Source organism: Brassica napus, chromosome A5 (genome assembly GCF_020379485.1).
Source record: "Brassica napus cultivar Da-Ae chromosome A5, Da-Ae, whole genome shotgun sequence".
Classification (NCBI taxonomy): Eukaryota; Viridiplantae; Streptophyta; class Magnoliopsida; order Brassicales; family Brassicaceae; genus Brassica; species Brassica napus.
In genome coordinates, this window is record NC_063438.1 from 7,153,091 (window position 1) to 7,167,052 (window position 13,962).

At 25.9% G+C, this 13,962-nt stretch overlaps 3 long non-coding RNA genes across 3 annotated transcripts; all 3 read right to left on the reverse strand.

Moving 5' to 3' along the window:
- Nucleotides 1-1,507: 1,507 nt before the first annotated feature.
- On the reverse strand, nucleotides 1,508-4,438 carry LOC125609388. Its single transcript, XR_007339706.1, has 2 exons — nucleotides 4,074-4,438; nucleotides 1,508-1,616 (listed from the first exon to the last, which is right to left on the reverse strand). It is a non-coding gene; the product is annotated as an uncharacterized LOC125609388 (long non-coding RNA).
- Nucleotides 4,439-5,894: 1,456 nt separating this feature from the next.
- Nucleotides 5,895-6,679, reverse strand: LOC125609389. Its single transcript, XR_007339707.1, has 3 exons — nucleotides 6,272-6,679; nucleotides 6,075-6,149; nucleotides 5,895-6,003 (listed from the first exon to the last, which is right to left on the reverse strand). It is a non-coding gene; the product is annotated as an uncharacterized LOC125609389 (long non-coding RNA).
- Nucleotides 6,680-8,073: 1,394 nt separating this feature from the next.
- LOC125609391 lies at nucleotides 8,074-10,741 on the reverse strand. Its single transcript, XR_007339710.1, has 2 exons — nucleotides 10,652-10,741; nucleotides 8,074-8,182 (listed from the first exon to the last, which is right to left on the reverse strand). It is a non-coding gene; the product is annotated as an uncharacterized LOC125609391 (long non-coding RNA).
- Between the last annotated feature and the right edge of the window lie 3,221 nt (nucleotides 10,742-13,962).

Sequence of the window (13,962 nt, forward strand, 5' to 3'; positions counted from 1 at the left end):
AATATTTATCGATATACATAAGAAATCAAATTCTATGAAGTCACAAATTCAAAATTTATACAATACCTAGTTAAAACAAAAAACAGAAACCGAAAAATAAATGATTAATGGTAATTTGGTCTAATAAAGTAAAATTTCTTTTTTAAAGTGAAATATAAAAAGATTATATATATATGTATATATATATATATATTTATATACATTTTTAACAATATTACATATATAAGTGACACGTAAGAAAAGTTACATAAGCAAATTCATTAGAGTGGAAGTCCTTTGGGTACGGTGGTTTGATAAAGGGTTCATTAATGTTTCTACACCAGGAGTTCTGTGTTTCAATATTCGGAGAAGGCGAACTACATAATATTGGAGAAAAAGGCTTACATGAGATCAATATATCTGGCTCGTCCTGTTAGAATCTTGAGGTTTTCTTGAGTACAAAGCTGCGTAAAACAATTGAAAAGAGATAAAGGTGATATATAGAGTGAGTGTAAGACAAACAAAAACAAGAAAGTGAGCATTAGACCATGTATTCATCACTATATCTATAAGCAAAGATGATATCAGGAAACTCTTCCAAAACCGCAGCCGAACATGAATTCATAAAATAAATGTGATTCTTGCTTTTGCTGATTCCAGTGAAATGGTTAACACTTTTTTTTTTTGTAAAATCTCTTTGGAATATAAATATCTTTAAAAATCTGATTTTGATTGTGAAATTGATAAATGGTAAAATGTAAAAAAAAAATTCTTTCAGCTTCTATATGAAATAACTACTAGTTCTCATTTATTTTTTTGGTTAATTCACGTTATTGTACAATAAGACAGAAATATGCAAATTTGTTATTTTTATTTAGTAATCTAGTACACCTTATTACACAATAATTTAATATTGTAATTCTTTTCATTGATAAAGTGGTAGTATTATTGCAAAATTATAAATATTGTTTTCAGTTTCAACGTAGATAAAAATCAACAATGATAATCGCATCTGCATTGCATGTGTCCTTGGCATGTATCAATGCATCTACCTCAGTTATATTTAAGATAAATGTGATTCTTGCTTTTGTTGATTCCAATGAAATGGTTAACACTTTTTTTTGTTAAATCTCTTTGAAATATAAATATCTTAAAAAATCTGATTTTGATTGTGAAAATGATAAATGGTTAAATGTTAAAATAAAAAATTTCTTTCCGCTTCTATATGAAATAACTACTAATTCTCATTTAATTTTTTTGGTTATTTCACGTTATTGTACAAAAAGACAGAAATATGTGAATTTGGATTTATATTTAGTAATCTAGTACACCTTATTACACAACAATCACCAACAAAATTATTAATATATAAATTCTTTTCATTGATAATGAGGCAGTATTATTGTATTATTATAAATATTATTTGAGTTTCAACGTAGATGAAAATCAACAATGATAATCGCATCTGCATTGCATGTGTCCTTTGCCAGTATCAATGCATCTAGCTAGCCCTCCTTTTCTGTTTTTGGCACATTGGGCTTTACATTGGTCGATAACACATTTTCCATTTGGGTCCGGGTATTGTTCAACACATTGTTTTCGGACTGGTCCTCCTTTTTGAGCATTCGCCACTACTCCTGTTTTTAATAATTAAAACATAATTTTAGCTTTTTGTATATAGAATATAAATTTCTTTTTATTAACATACGCTTGGCGGTGTTTTTTTGCATATTTGTTGACTACTTTGAAAGTTTAAACATCTTTTTCTTGATCATTGATTATTCTTGGAAAATACCAAACTCAATATTACAGAGTAGACACACAAGTTATATGAGTATATTAAATAATACGGCATCAAAATAAATTCATTTAGAATATATTAATAAATTAGCTGTAAATACGTACCAAGCAGAAGAATTGTGAGCATGACGAGACCAATAAGCGATGATCGATAATAAATTTTCATCTTATTTTTTTTTCTGACAGAATAAATTAAATAATGAACTAATAGTGTTTTAAAATTAAGAAAGACCGAGAAGTATATTTATAGATCAATCACAAAATTAAATATATCTAAATTAAGTTAAGTGGCGTTTAAAATGCCAAAATATAAGGATCTAGTTTGACCCCAAAAAAATGACAATTCTAATTTTATTTATTTAATAGATAAAAAGTTTGACTCATTTATTTTAAATTTTATTGAAAATATTTATCGATATACATAAGAAATCAAATTCAATGAAGTCACAAATTCAAAATTTATACAATACCTAGTTAAAACAAAAAACAGAAACCGAAAAATAAATGATTAATGGTAATTTGGTCTAATAAAGTAAAATTTCTTTTTAAAAGTGAAATATAAAAAGATTATATATATCTATATATATATATATATATATATATTTATATATATTTTTAACAATATTACATATATAAGTGACACGTAAGAAAAGTTACATAAGCAAATTCATTAGAGTGGAAGTCCTTTGGGTACGGTGGTTTGATAAAGGGTTCATTAATGTTTCTACACCAGGAGTTCTGTGTTTCAATATTCGGAGAAGGCGAACTACAGAATATTGGAGAAAAAGGCTTACATGAGATCAATATATCTGGCTCGTCCTGTTAGAATCTTGAGGTTTTCTTGAGTACAAAGCTGCGTAAAACAATTGAAAAGAGATAAATATGATATATAGAGGGAGTGTAAGACAAACAAAAACAAGAAAGTGAGCATTAGACCATGTATTCATCACTATATCTATAAGCAAAGATGATATCAGGAAACTCTTCCAAAACCGCAGCCGAACATGAATTCATAAAATAAATGGGATTCTTGCTTTTGCTGATTCCAGTGAAATGGTTAACACTTTTTTTTTTGTAAAATCTCTTTGGAATATAAATATCTTTAAAAATCTGATTTTGATTGTGAAATTGATAAATGGTAAAATGTAAAAAAAAATTCTTTCAGCTTCTATATGAAATAACTACTAATTCTCATTTATTTTTTTGGTTAATTCACATTATTGTACAATAAGACAGAAATATGCAAATTTGTTATTTTTATTTAGTAATCTAGTACACCTTATTACACAACAATTTAATATTGTATTTCTTTTCATTGATAAAGTGGTAGTATTATTGCAAAATTATAAATATTGTTTTGAGTTTCAACGTAGATAAAAATCAACAATGATAATCGCATCTGCATTGCATGTGTCCTTGGCATGTATCAATGCATTTACCTCAGTTATATTTAAGATAAATGTAATTCTTGCTTTTGTTGATTCCAATGAAATGGTTAACACTTTTTTTTGTTAAATCTTTTTGAAATATAAATATCTTAAAAAATCTGATTTTGATTGTGAAAATGATATGGTTAAATGTTAAAATAAAAAATTTCTTTCCGCTTCTATATGAAATAACTACTAATTCTCATTTAACTTTTTTGGTTATTTCACGTTATTGTACAAAAAGACAGAAATATGTGAATTTGGATTTATATTTAGTAATCAATCTAGTACACCTTATTACACAACAATCACCAACAAAATTATTAATATATAAATTCTTTTCATTGATAATGAGGCAGTATTATTGTATTATTATAAATATTATTTGAGTTTCAACGTAGATAAAAATCAACAATGATAATCGCATCTGCATTGCATGTGTCCTTTGCCAGTATCAATGCATCTAGCTAACCCTCCTTTCCTGTTTTTGGCACATTGGGCTTTACATTGGTCGATAACACATTTTCCATTTGGGTCCGGGTATTGTTCAACACATTGTTTTCGGACTGGTCCTCCTTTTTGAGCATTCGCCACTAGTCCTGTTTTTAATAATTAAATCATAATTTTAGTTTTTTGTATATAGAATATAAATTTCTTTTTATTAACATACACTTGGCGGAGTTTTTTTGTATATTTGTTGACTACTTTGAAAGTTTAAACATTTTTTTCTTGATCATTGATTATTCTTGGAAAATACCAAACTCAATATTACAGAGTAGACACACAAGTTATATGAGTATATTAAATAATACGGCATCAAAATAAATTCATTTAGAATATATTAATAAATTAGCTGTAAATACGTACCAAGCAGAAGAATTGTGAGCATGACGAGACCAATAAGCGATGATCGATAATAAATTTTCATCTTATTTTTTTTCTGACAGAATAAATTAAATAATGAACTAATAGTGTTTTAAAATTAAGAAAGACCGAGAAGTATATTTATAGATCAATCACAAAATTAAATATATCTAAATTAAGTTAAGTGGCGTTTAAAATGCCAAAATATAAGGATCTAGTTTGACCCCAAAAAAATGACAATTCTAATTTTATTTATTTAATAGATAAAAAGTTTGACTCATTTATTTTAAATTTTATTGAAAATATTTATCGATATACATAAGAAATCAAATTCTATGAAGTCACAAATTCAAAATTTATACAATACCTAGTTAAAACAAAAAAACAGAAACCGAAAAATAAATGATTAATGGTAATTTGGTCTAATAAAGTAAAATTTCTTTTTTAAAGTGAAATATAAAAAGATTATATATATATATATATATATATATATATATATATATATATATATATTTATATACATTTTTAACAATATTACATATATAAGTGACACGTAAGAAAAGTTACATAAGCAAATTCATTAGAGTGGAAGTCCTTTGGGTACGGTGGTTTGATAAAGGGTTCATTAATGTTTCTACACCAGGAGTTCTGTGTTTCAATATTCGGAGAAGGCGAACTACATAATATTGGAGAAAAAGGCTTACATGAGATCAATATATCTGGCTCGTCCTGTTAGAATCTTGAGGTTTTCTTGAGTACAAAGCTGCGTAAAACAATTGAAAAGAGATAAAGGTGATATATAGTGAGTGTAAGACAAACAAAAACAAGAAAGTGAGCATTAGACCATGTATTCATCACTATATCTATAAGCAAAGATGATATCAGGAAACTCTTCCAAAACCGCAGCCGAACATGAATTCATAAAATAAATGTGATTCTTGCTTTTGCTGATTCCAGTGAAATGGTTAACACTTTTTTTTTTGTAAAATCTCTTTGGAATATAAATATCTTTAAAAATCTGATTTTGATTGTGAAATTGATAAATGGTAAAATGTAAAAAAAAAAATCTTTCAGCTTCTATATGAAATAACTACTAATTCTCATTTATTTTTTTGGTTAATTCACGTTATTGTACAATAAGACAGAAATATGCAAATTTGTTATTTTTATTTAGTAATCTAGTACACCTTATTACACAACAATTTAATATTGTAATTCTTTTCATTGATAAAGTGGTAGTATTATTGCAAAATTATAAATATTGTTTTGAGTTTCAACGTAGATAAAAATCAACAATGATAATCGCATCTGCATTGCATGTGTCCTTGGCATGTATCAATGCATCTACCTCAGTTATATTTAAGATAAATGTGATTCTTGCTTTTGTTGATTCCAATGAAATGGTTAACACTTTTTTTTGTTAAATCTCTTTGAAATATAAATATCTTAAAAAATCTGATTATGATTGTGAAAATGATAAATGGTTAAATGTTAATATAAAAAATTTCTTTCCGCTTCTATATGAAATAACTACTAATTCTCATTTAATTTTTTTGGTTATTTCACGTTATTGTACAAAAAGACAGAAATATGTGAATTTGGATTTATATTTAGTAATCTAGTACACCTTATTACACAACAATCACCAACAAAATTATTAATATATAAATTCTTTTCATTGATAATGAGGCAGTATTATTGTATTATTATAAATATTATTTGAGTTTCAACGTAGATAAAAATCAACAATGATAATCGCATCTGCATTGCATGTGTCCTTTGCCAGTATCAATGCATCTAGCTAACCCTCCTTTTCTGTTTTTGGCACATTGGGCTTTACATTGGTCGATAACACATTTTCCATTTGGGTCCGGGTATTGTTCAACACATTGTTTTCGGACTGGTCCTCCTTTTTGAGCATTCGCCACTACTCCTGTTTTTAATAATTAAATCATAATTTTAGTTTTTTGTATATAGAATATAAATTTCTTTTTATTAACATACGCTTGGCGGAGTTTTTTTGTATATTTGTTGACTACTTTGAAAGTTTAAACATCTTTTTCTTGATCATTGATTATTCTTGGAAAATACCAAACTCAATATTACAGAGTAGACACACAAGTTATATGAGTATATTAAATAATACGGCATCAAAATAAATTCATTTAGAATATATTAATAAATTAGCTGTAAATACGTACCAAGCAGAAGAATTGTGAGCATGACGAGACCAATAAGCGATGATCGATAATAAATTTTCATCTTATTTTTTTTTCTGACAGAATAAATTAAATAATGAACTAATAGTGTTTTAAAATTAAGAAAGACCGAGAAGTATATTTATAGATCAATCACAAAATTAAATATATCTAAATTAAGTTAAGTGGCGTTTAAAATGCCAAAATATAAGGATCTAGTTTGACCCCAAAAAAATGACAATTCTAATTTTATTTATTTAATAGATAAAAAGTTTGACTCATTTATTTTAAATTTTATTGAAAATATTTATCGATATACATAAGAAATCAAATTCTATGAAGTCACAAATTCAAAATTTATACAATACCTAGTTAAAACAAAAAACAGAAACCGAAAAATAAATGATTAATGGTAATTTGGTCTAATAAAGTAAAATTTCTTTTTTAAAGTGAAATATAAAAATATTATATATATATGTATATATATATATTTATATACATTTTTAACAATATTACATATATAAGTGACACGTAAGAAAAGTTACATAAGCAAATTCATTAGAGTGGAAGTCCTTTGGGTACGGTGGTTTGATAAAGGGTTCATTAATGTTTCTACACCAGGAGTTCTGTGTTTCAATATTCGGAGAAGGCGAACTACAGAATATTGGAGAAAAAGGCTTACATGAGATCAATATATCTGGCTCGTCCTGTTAGAATCTTGATGTTTTCTTGAGTACAAAGCTGCGTAAAACAATTGAAAAGAGATAAAGGTGATATATAGAGTGAGTGTAAGACAAACAAAAACAAGAAAGTGAGCATTAGACCATGTATTCATCACTATATCTATAAGCAAAGATTATATCAGGAAACTCTTCCAAAACCGCAGCCGAACATGAATTCATAAAATAAATGTGATTCTTGCTTTTGCTGATTCCAGTGAAATGGTTAACACTTTTTTTTTTTGTAAAATCTCTTTGGAATATAAATATCTTTAAAAATCTGATTTTGATTGTGAAATTGATAAATGGTAAAATGTAAAAAAAAAATTCTTTCAGCTTCTATATGAAATAACTACTAATTCTCATTTATTTTTTTGGTTAATTCACGTTATTGTACAATAAGACAGAAATATGCAAATTTGTTATTTTTATTTAGTAATCTAGTACACCTTATTACACAACAATTTAATATTGTAATTCTTTTCATTGATAAAGTGGTAGTATTATTGCAAAATTATAAATATTGTTTTGAGTTTCAACGTAGATAAAAATCAACAATGATAATCGCATCTGCATTGCATGTGTCCTTGGCATGTATCAATGCATCTACCTCAGTTATATTTAAGATAAATGTGATTCTTGCTTTTGTTGATTCCAATGAAATGGTTAACACTTTTTTTTGTTAAATCTCTTTGAAATATAAATATCTTAAAAAATCTGATTTTGATTGTGAAAATGATAAATGGTTAAATGTTAAAATAAAAAATTTCTTTCCGCTTCTATATGAAATAACTACTAATTCTCATTTAATTTTTTTGGTTATTTCACGTTATTGTACAAAAAGACAGAAATATGTGAATTTGGATTTATATTTAGTAATCTAGTACACCTTATTACACAACAATCACCAACAAAATTATTAATATATAAATTCTTTTCATTGATAATGAGGCAGTATTATTGTATTATTATAAATATTATTTGAGTTTCAACGTAGATAAAAATCAACAATGATAATCGCATCTGCATTGCATGTGTCCTTTGCCAGTATCAATGCATCTAGCTAGCCCTCCTTTTCTGTTTTTGGCACATTGGGCTTTACATTGGTCGATAACACATTTTCCATTTGGGTCCGGGTATTGTTCAACACATTGTTTTCGGACTGGTCCTCCTTTTTGAGCATTCGCCACTACTCCTGTTTTTAATAATTAAAACATAATTTTAGTTTTTTGTATATAGAATATAAATTTCTTTTTATTAACATACGCTTGGCGGATTTGTTTTGTATATTTGTTGACTACTTTGAAAGTTTAAACATCTTTTTCTTGATCATTGATTATTCTTGGAAAATACCAAACTCAATATTACAGAGTAGACACACAAGTTATATGAGTATATTAAATAATACGGCATCAAAATAAATTCATTTAGAATATATTAATAAATTAGCTGTAAATACGTACCAAGCAGAAGAATTGTGAGCATGACGAGACCAATAAGAGATGATCGATAATAAATTTTCATCTTATTTTTTTTTTCTGACAGAATAAATTAAATAATGAACTAATAGTGTTTTAAAATTAAGAAAGACCGAGAAGTATATTTATAGATCAATCACAAAATTAAATATATCTAAATTAAGTTAAGTGGCGTTTAAAATGCCAAAATATAAGGATCTAGTTTGACCCCAAAAAAATGACAATTCTAATTTTATTTATTTAATAGATAAAAAGTTTGACTCATTTATTTTAAATTTTATTGAAAATATTTATCGATATACATAAGAAATCAAATTCTATGAAGTCACAAATTCAAAATTTATACAATACCTAGTTAAAACAAAAAACAGAAACCGAAAAATAAATGATTAATGGTAATTTGGTCTAATAAAGTAAAATTTCTTTTTTAAAGTGAAATATAAAAAGATTATATATATATATATATATATATATATATATTTATATACATTTTTAACAATATTACATATATAAGTGACACGTAAGAAAAGTTACATAAGCAAATTCATTAGAGTGGAAGTCCTTTGGGTACGGTGGTTTGATAAAGGGTTCATTAATGTTTCTACACCAGGAGCTCTGTGTTTCAATATTCGGAGAAGGCGAACTACAGAATATTGGAGAAAAAAGCTTACATGAGATCAATATATCTGGCTCGTCCTGTTAGAATCTTGAGGTTTTCTTGAGTACAAAGCTGCGTAAAACAATTGAAAAGAGATAAAGGTGATATATAGAGTGAGTGTAAGACAAACAAAGACAAGAAAGTGAGCTTTAGACCATGTATTCATCACTATATCTATAAACAAGGATGATATCAGGAAACTCTTCCAAAACCGCAGCCGAACATGAATTCATAAAACAAATGTGATTCTTGCTTTTGCTGATTCCAGTGAAATGGTTAACACTTTTTTTTTTGTTAAATCTCTTTGGAATATAAATATCTTTAAAAATCTGATTTTGATCGTGAAATTGATAAATGGTAAAATGTTTAAAAAAAATTCTTCCAGCTTCTATATGAAATAACTACTAATTCTCATTTATTTTTTTGGTTATTTCACGTTATTGTACAATAAGACAGAAATATGCAAATTTGTTATTTTTATTTAGTAATCTAGTACACCTTATTACACAACAATCACCAACAAAATTATTAATATTGTAATTGTTTTCATTGATAAAGTGGTAGTATTATTCCAATATTATAAATATTGCTTTGAGTTTCGACGTAGATAAAAATTAACAATGATAATCGCGTCTGCATTGCATGTGTCCTTGGCATGTATCAATGCATCTTCCTCAGTTATATTTAAGATAAATGTGATTCTTGCTTTTGTTGATTCCAATGAAATGGTTAACACTTTTTTTTTGTTAAATTTCTTTGAAATATAAATATCTTAAAAAATCTGATTTTGATTGTGAAAATGATAAATGGTTGAATGTTAAAATAAAAAAAATCTTTCAGCTTCTATATGAAATAACTGCTAATTCTCATTTAATTTTTTTGGTTATTTCATGTTATTATACAAAAAGACAGAAATATGTGAATTTGGATTTATATTTAGTAATCTAGTACACCTTATTACACAACAATCACCAAAAAAATTATTAATATTTAAATTCTTTTCATTGATAATGAGGCAGTATTATTGTATTATTATAAATATTATTTGAGTTTCAACGTAGATAAAAATCAACAATGATAATCGCATCTGCATTGCATGTGTCCTTTGCCAGTATCAATGCATCTAGCTAGCCCTCCTTTTCTGTTTTTGGCACATTGGGCTTTACATTGGTCGATATCACATTTTCCATTTGGGTCCGGGTATTGTTCAACACATTGTTTTCGGACTGGTCCACCTTTTTGAGCATTCACCACTACTCATGTTTTTAATAATTAAAACATAATTTTAGTTTTTTTTGTATTTAGAATATAAATTTCTTTTTATTAACATATGCTTGGCGGAGTTTATTTGTATATTTGTTGACTAATTTGAAAGTTTAAACTTCTTTTTCTTGATCATTGATTATTTTGGAAAATACCAAACTCAATATTACAGAGTAGACACACAAGTTATATGAGTATATTAAATAATACGGCATCAAAATAAATTTATTTAGAATATATTAATAAATTAGCTGTAAATACGTACCAAGCAGAAGAATTGTGAGCATGACGAGACCAATAAGCGATGATCGATAATAAATTTTCATCTTATTTTTTTCTGACATAATAAATTAAAAATGAACTAATAGTGTTTTAAAATTAAGAAAGACCGAGAAGTATATTTATAGATCAATCACAAAATTAAATATATCTAAATTAAGTTAAGTCGCGTTTAAAATGCCAAAATATAAGGATCTAGTTTGACCCCAAAAAAATGACAATTCTAATTTTATTTATTTAATAGATAAAAATTTTGACTCATTTATTTTAAATTTTATTGAAAATATTTATTGATATACATAAGAAATCAAATTCTATGAAGTCACAAATTCAAAATTTATACAATACCTAGTTAAAAAAAAAAGAAACCGAAAAATAAATGATTAATGGTAATTTGGTCTAATAAAATAAAAATTAATTATTAAAGTGAAATATAAAAAGAGTTATATATATATATATATATCTTTATATACATTTTTAACAATATTATATATATAAGTGACACGAAAGAAAAGTTACATAAGCAAATTCATTAGAATTGAAGTTCTTTTGGTACGGTGGTTTGATAGAGGGTTCATTAATATTTCTACACCAGGAGGTCTGAGTTTCAATATCCGGAGAAGGCGAATTACAGAATATTGGAGAAAAAGGCTTACATGAGATCAATAATATCTGGCTCGTGTCTGGTAGAATCTTGAGTTTTTTTTTAATACAAAGCTGCGTAAAACAATTAAAAAGGGATAACAGTGATATATAGAGAGAGTGTAAGACAAACAAAGACAAGAAAGTGAGCTTTATACCATGTATTCATCACTATATCTATAAGCAAAGATGATATCAGGAAACTCTTCCAAAACCGCAGCCGAACATGAATTCATAAAATAAATGTGATTCTTGCTTTTGCTGATTCCAGTGAAATGGTTAACACTTTTTTTTTTGTAACATCTCTTTGGAATATAATTATCTTTAAAAATCTGATTTTGATTGTGAAATTGATAAATGGTAAAATGTTAAAAAAAAAATTCTTTCAGCTTCTATATGAAATAACTACTAATTCTAATTTATTTTTTTGGTTATTTCACGTTATTGTACAATAAGACAGAAATATGCAAATTTGTTATTTTTATTTAGTAATCTAGTACACCTTATTACACTACAATCACCAACAAAATTATTAATATTGTAATTCTTTTCATTGATAAAGTGGTAGTATTATTGCAATAGTATAAATATTGCTTTGAGTTTCAACGTTGATAAAAATCAACAATGATAATCGCATCTGCATTGCATGTGTCCTTGGCATGTATCAATGCATCTACCTCAGTTATATTTAAGATAAATGTGATTCTTGCTTTGTTGATTCCAATGGAATGGTTAACACTTTTTTTTTGTTAAATCTCTTTGAAATATAAATATCTTAAAAAATCTGATTTTGATTGTAAAAATGATAAATGGTTAAATGTAAAATAAAAAATTTAAAAAAATTTCAGCTTCTATATGAAATAACTGCTAATTATCATTTAATTTTTTCGGTTATTTAACGTTATTGTACAAAAAGACAGAAATATGTGAATTTGGATTTATATTTAGTAATCTAGTATACCTTATTACACAACAATCACCAACAAAATTATTAATATTTAAATTCTTTTCATTGATAATGAGGCAGTATTATTGTATTATTATAAATATTATTTGAGTTTCAACGTAGATAAAAATCAACAATGATAATCGCATCGGCATTGCATGTGTCCTTTACCAGTATCAATGCATCTAGCTAGCCCTCCTTTTCTGTTTTTGGTATATTGGGCTTTACATTGGTCGAAAACACATTTTCCATTTGGGTCTGGGTATTGTTCAACACATTTTTTTCGGATTGGTCGACCTTTTTGAGCATTCGTCACTACACTTGTTTTTAATAATTAAAACATAATTTTAGTTTTTTGTATTTAGAATATAAATTTCTTTTTATTAACATATGCTTGGCGGAGTTTTTTTATATATTTGTTGACTAATTTGAAAGTTTAAACAACTTTTTCTTGATCATTGATTATTCTTGGAAAATACCAAACTCAATATTACAGAGTAGACACACAAGTTATATGAGTATATTAAATAATACGGCATCAAAATAAATTTATTTAGAATATATTAATAAATTTGCTGTAAATACGTACCAAGCAGAAGAATTGTGAGCATGATGAGACCAATAAGCGATGATCGATGATAAATTTTCATCTTATTTTGTTTTGTTTTCTGACAGAATAAATTAAATAATGAACTAATAGTGTTTTAAAATTAAGAAAGACCGAGAATTATATTTATAGATCAATCACAAAATTAAATTTATCTAAATTAAGTTAAGTGGCGTTTAAAATGCCAAAATATAAAGATCTAGTTTGACCCCAAAAAAATCAAAATTCTAATGTTATTTATTTAATAGATAAAAGTTTAACTCATTTATTTTAAATTTTATTGAAAATATTTATCGGTATACATAAGAAATCAAACTCTATGAAGTCACAAATTCAAAATATATACAATACCTAGTTAAAAAAGAAACCAAAAAATAAAATGTAAAATGTTATTGTACAATAAGACTGAAATATGAAAATTTGTTATTTTTATTTAGTAATCTAGTACACCTTATTACACAACAATCACCAACAAAATTATTAATATTGTAATTCTTTTCATTGATAAAGTGGTAGTATTATTGCAATATTATAAATATTATTTGAGTTTCAACGTAGATAAAAATAACAATGATAATCGCATATGCATTTCATGTGTCGTTGGCATGTATCAATGCATCTACCTCAGTTATATTTAAGATAAATGTGATTCTTGCTTTTGTTGATTCCAATGAAATGGTTAACACTTTTTTTTTGTTAAATCTCTTTGAAATATAAATATCTTATAAAATCTGATTTTGATTGTGAAAATGATAAATGGTTAAATGTTAAAATAAAAAATTTCTTTCAGCTTCTATATGAAATAACTGCTAATTCTCATTTAATTTTTTCGGTTATTTCACGTTATTGTACAAAAAAAGACAGAAATATGTGAATTTGGATTTATATTTAGTAATCTAGTATACCTTATTACAAAATAATCACCAACAAAATTATTAATATTTAAATTCTTTTCATTGATAATGAGGCAGTATTATTGTATTATTATAAATATTATTTGAGTTGCAACGTAGATAAAAATCAACAATGATAATCGCATCTGCATTGCATGTGTCCTTTGCCAGTATCAATGCATCTAGCTAACCCTCCTTTTCTGTTTTTG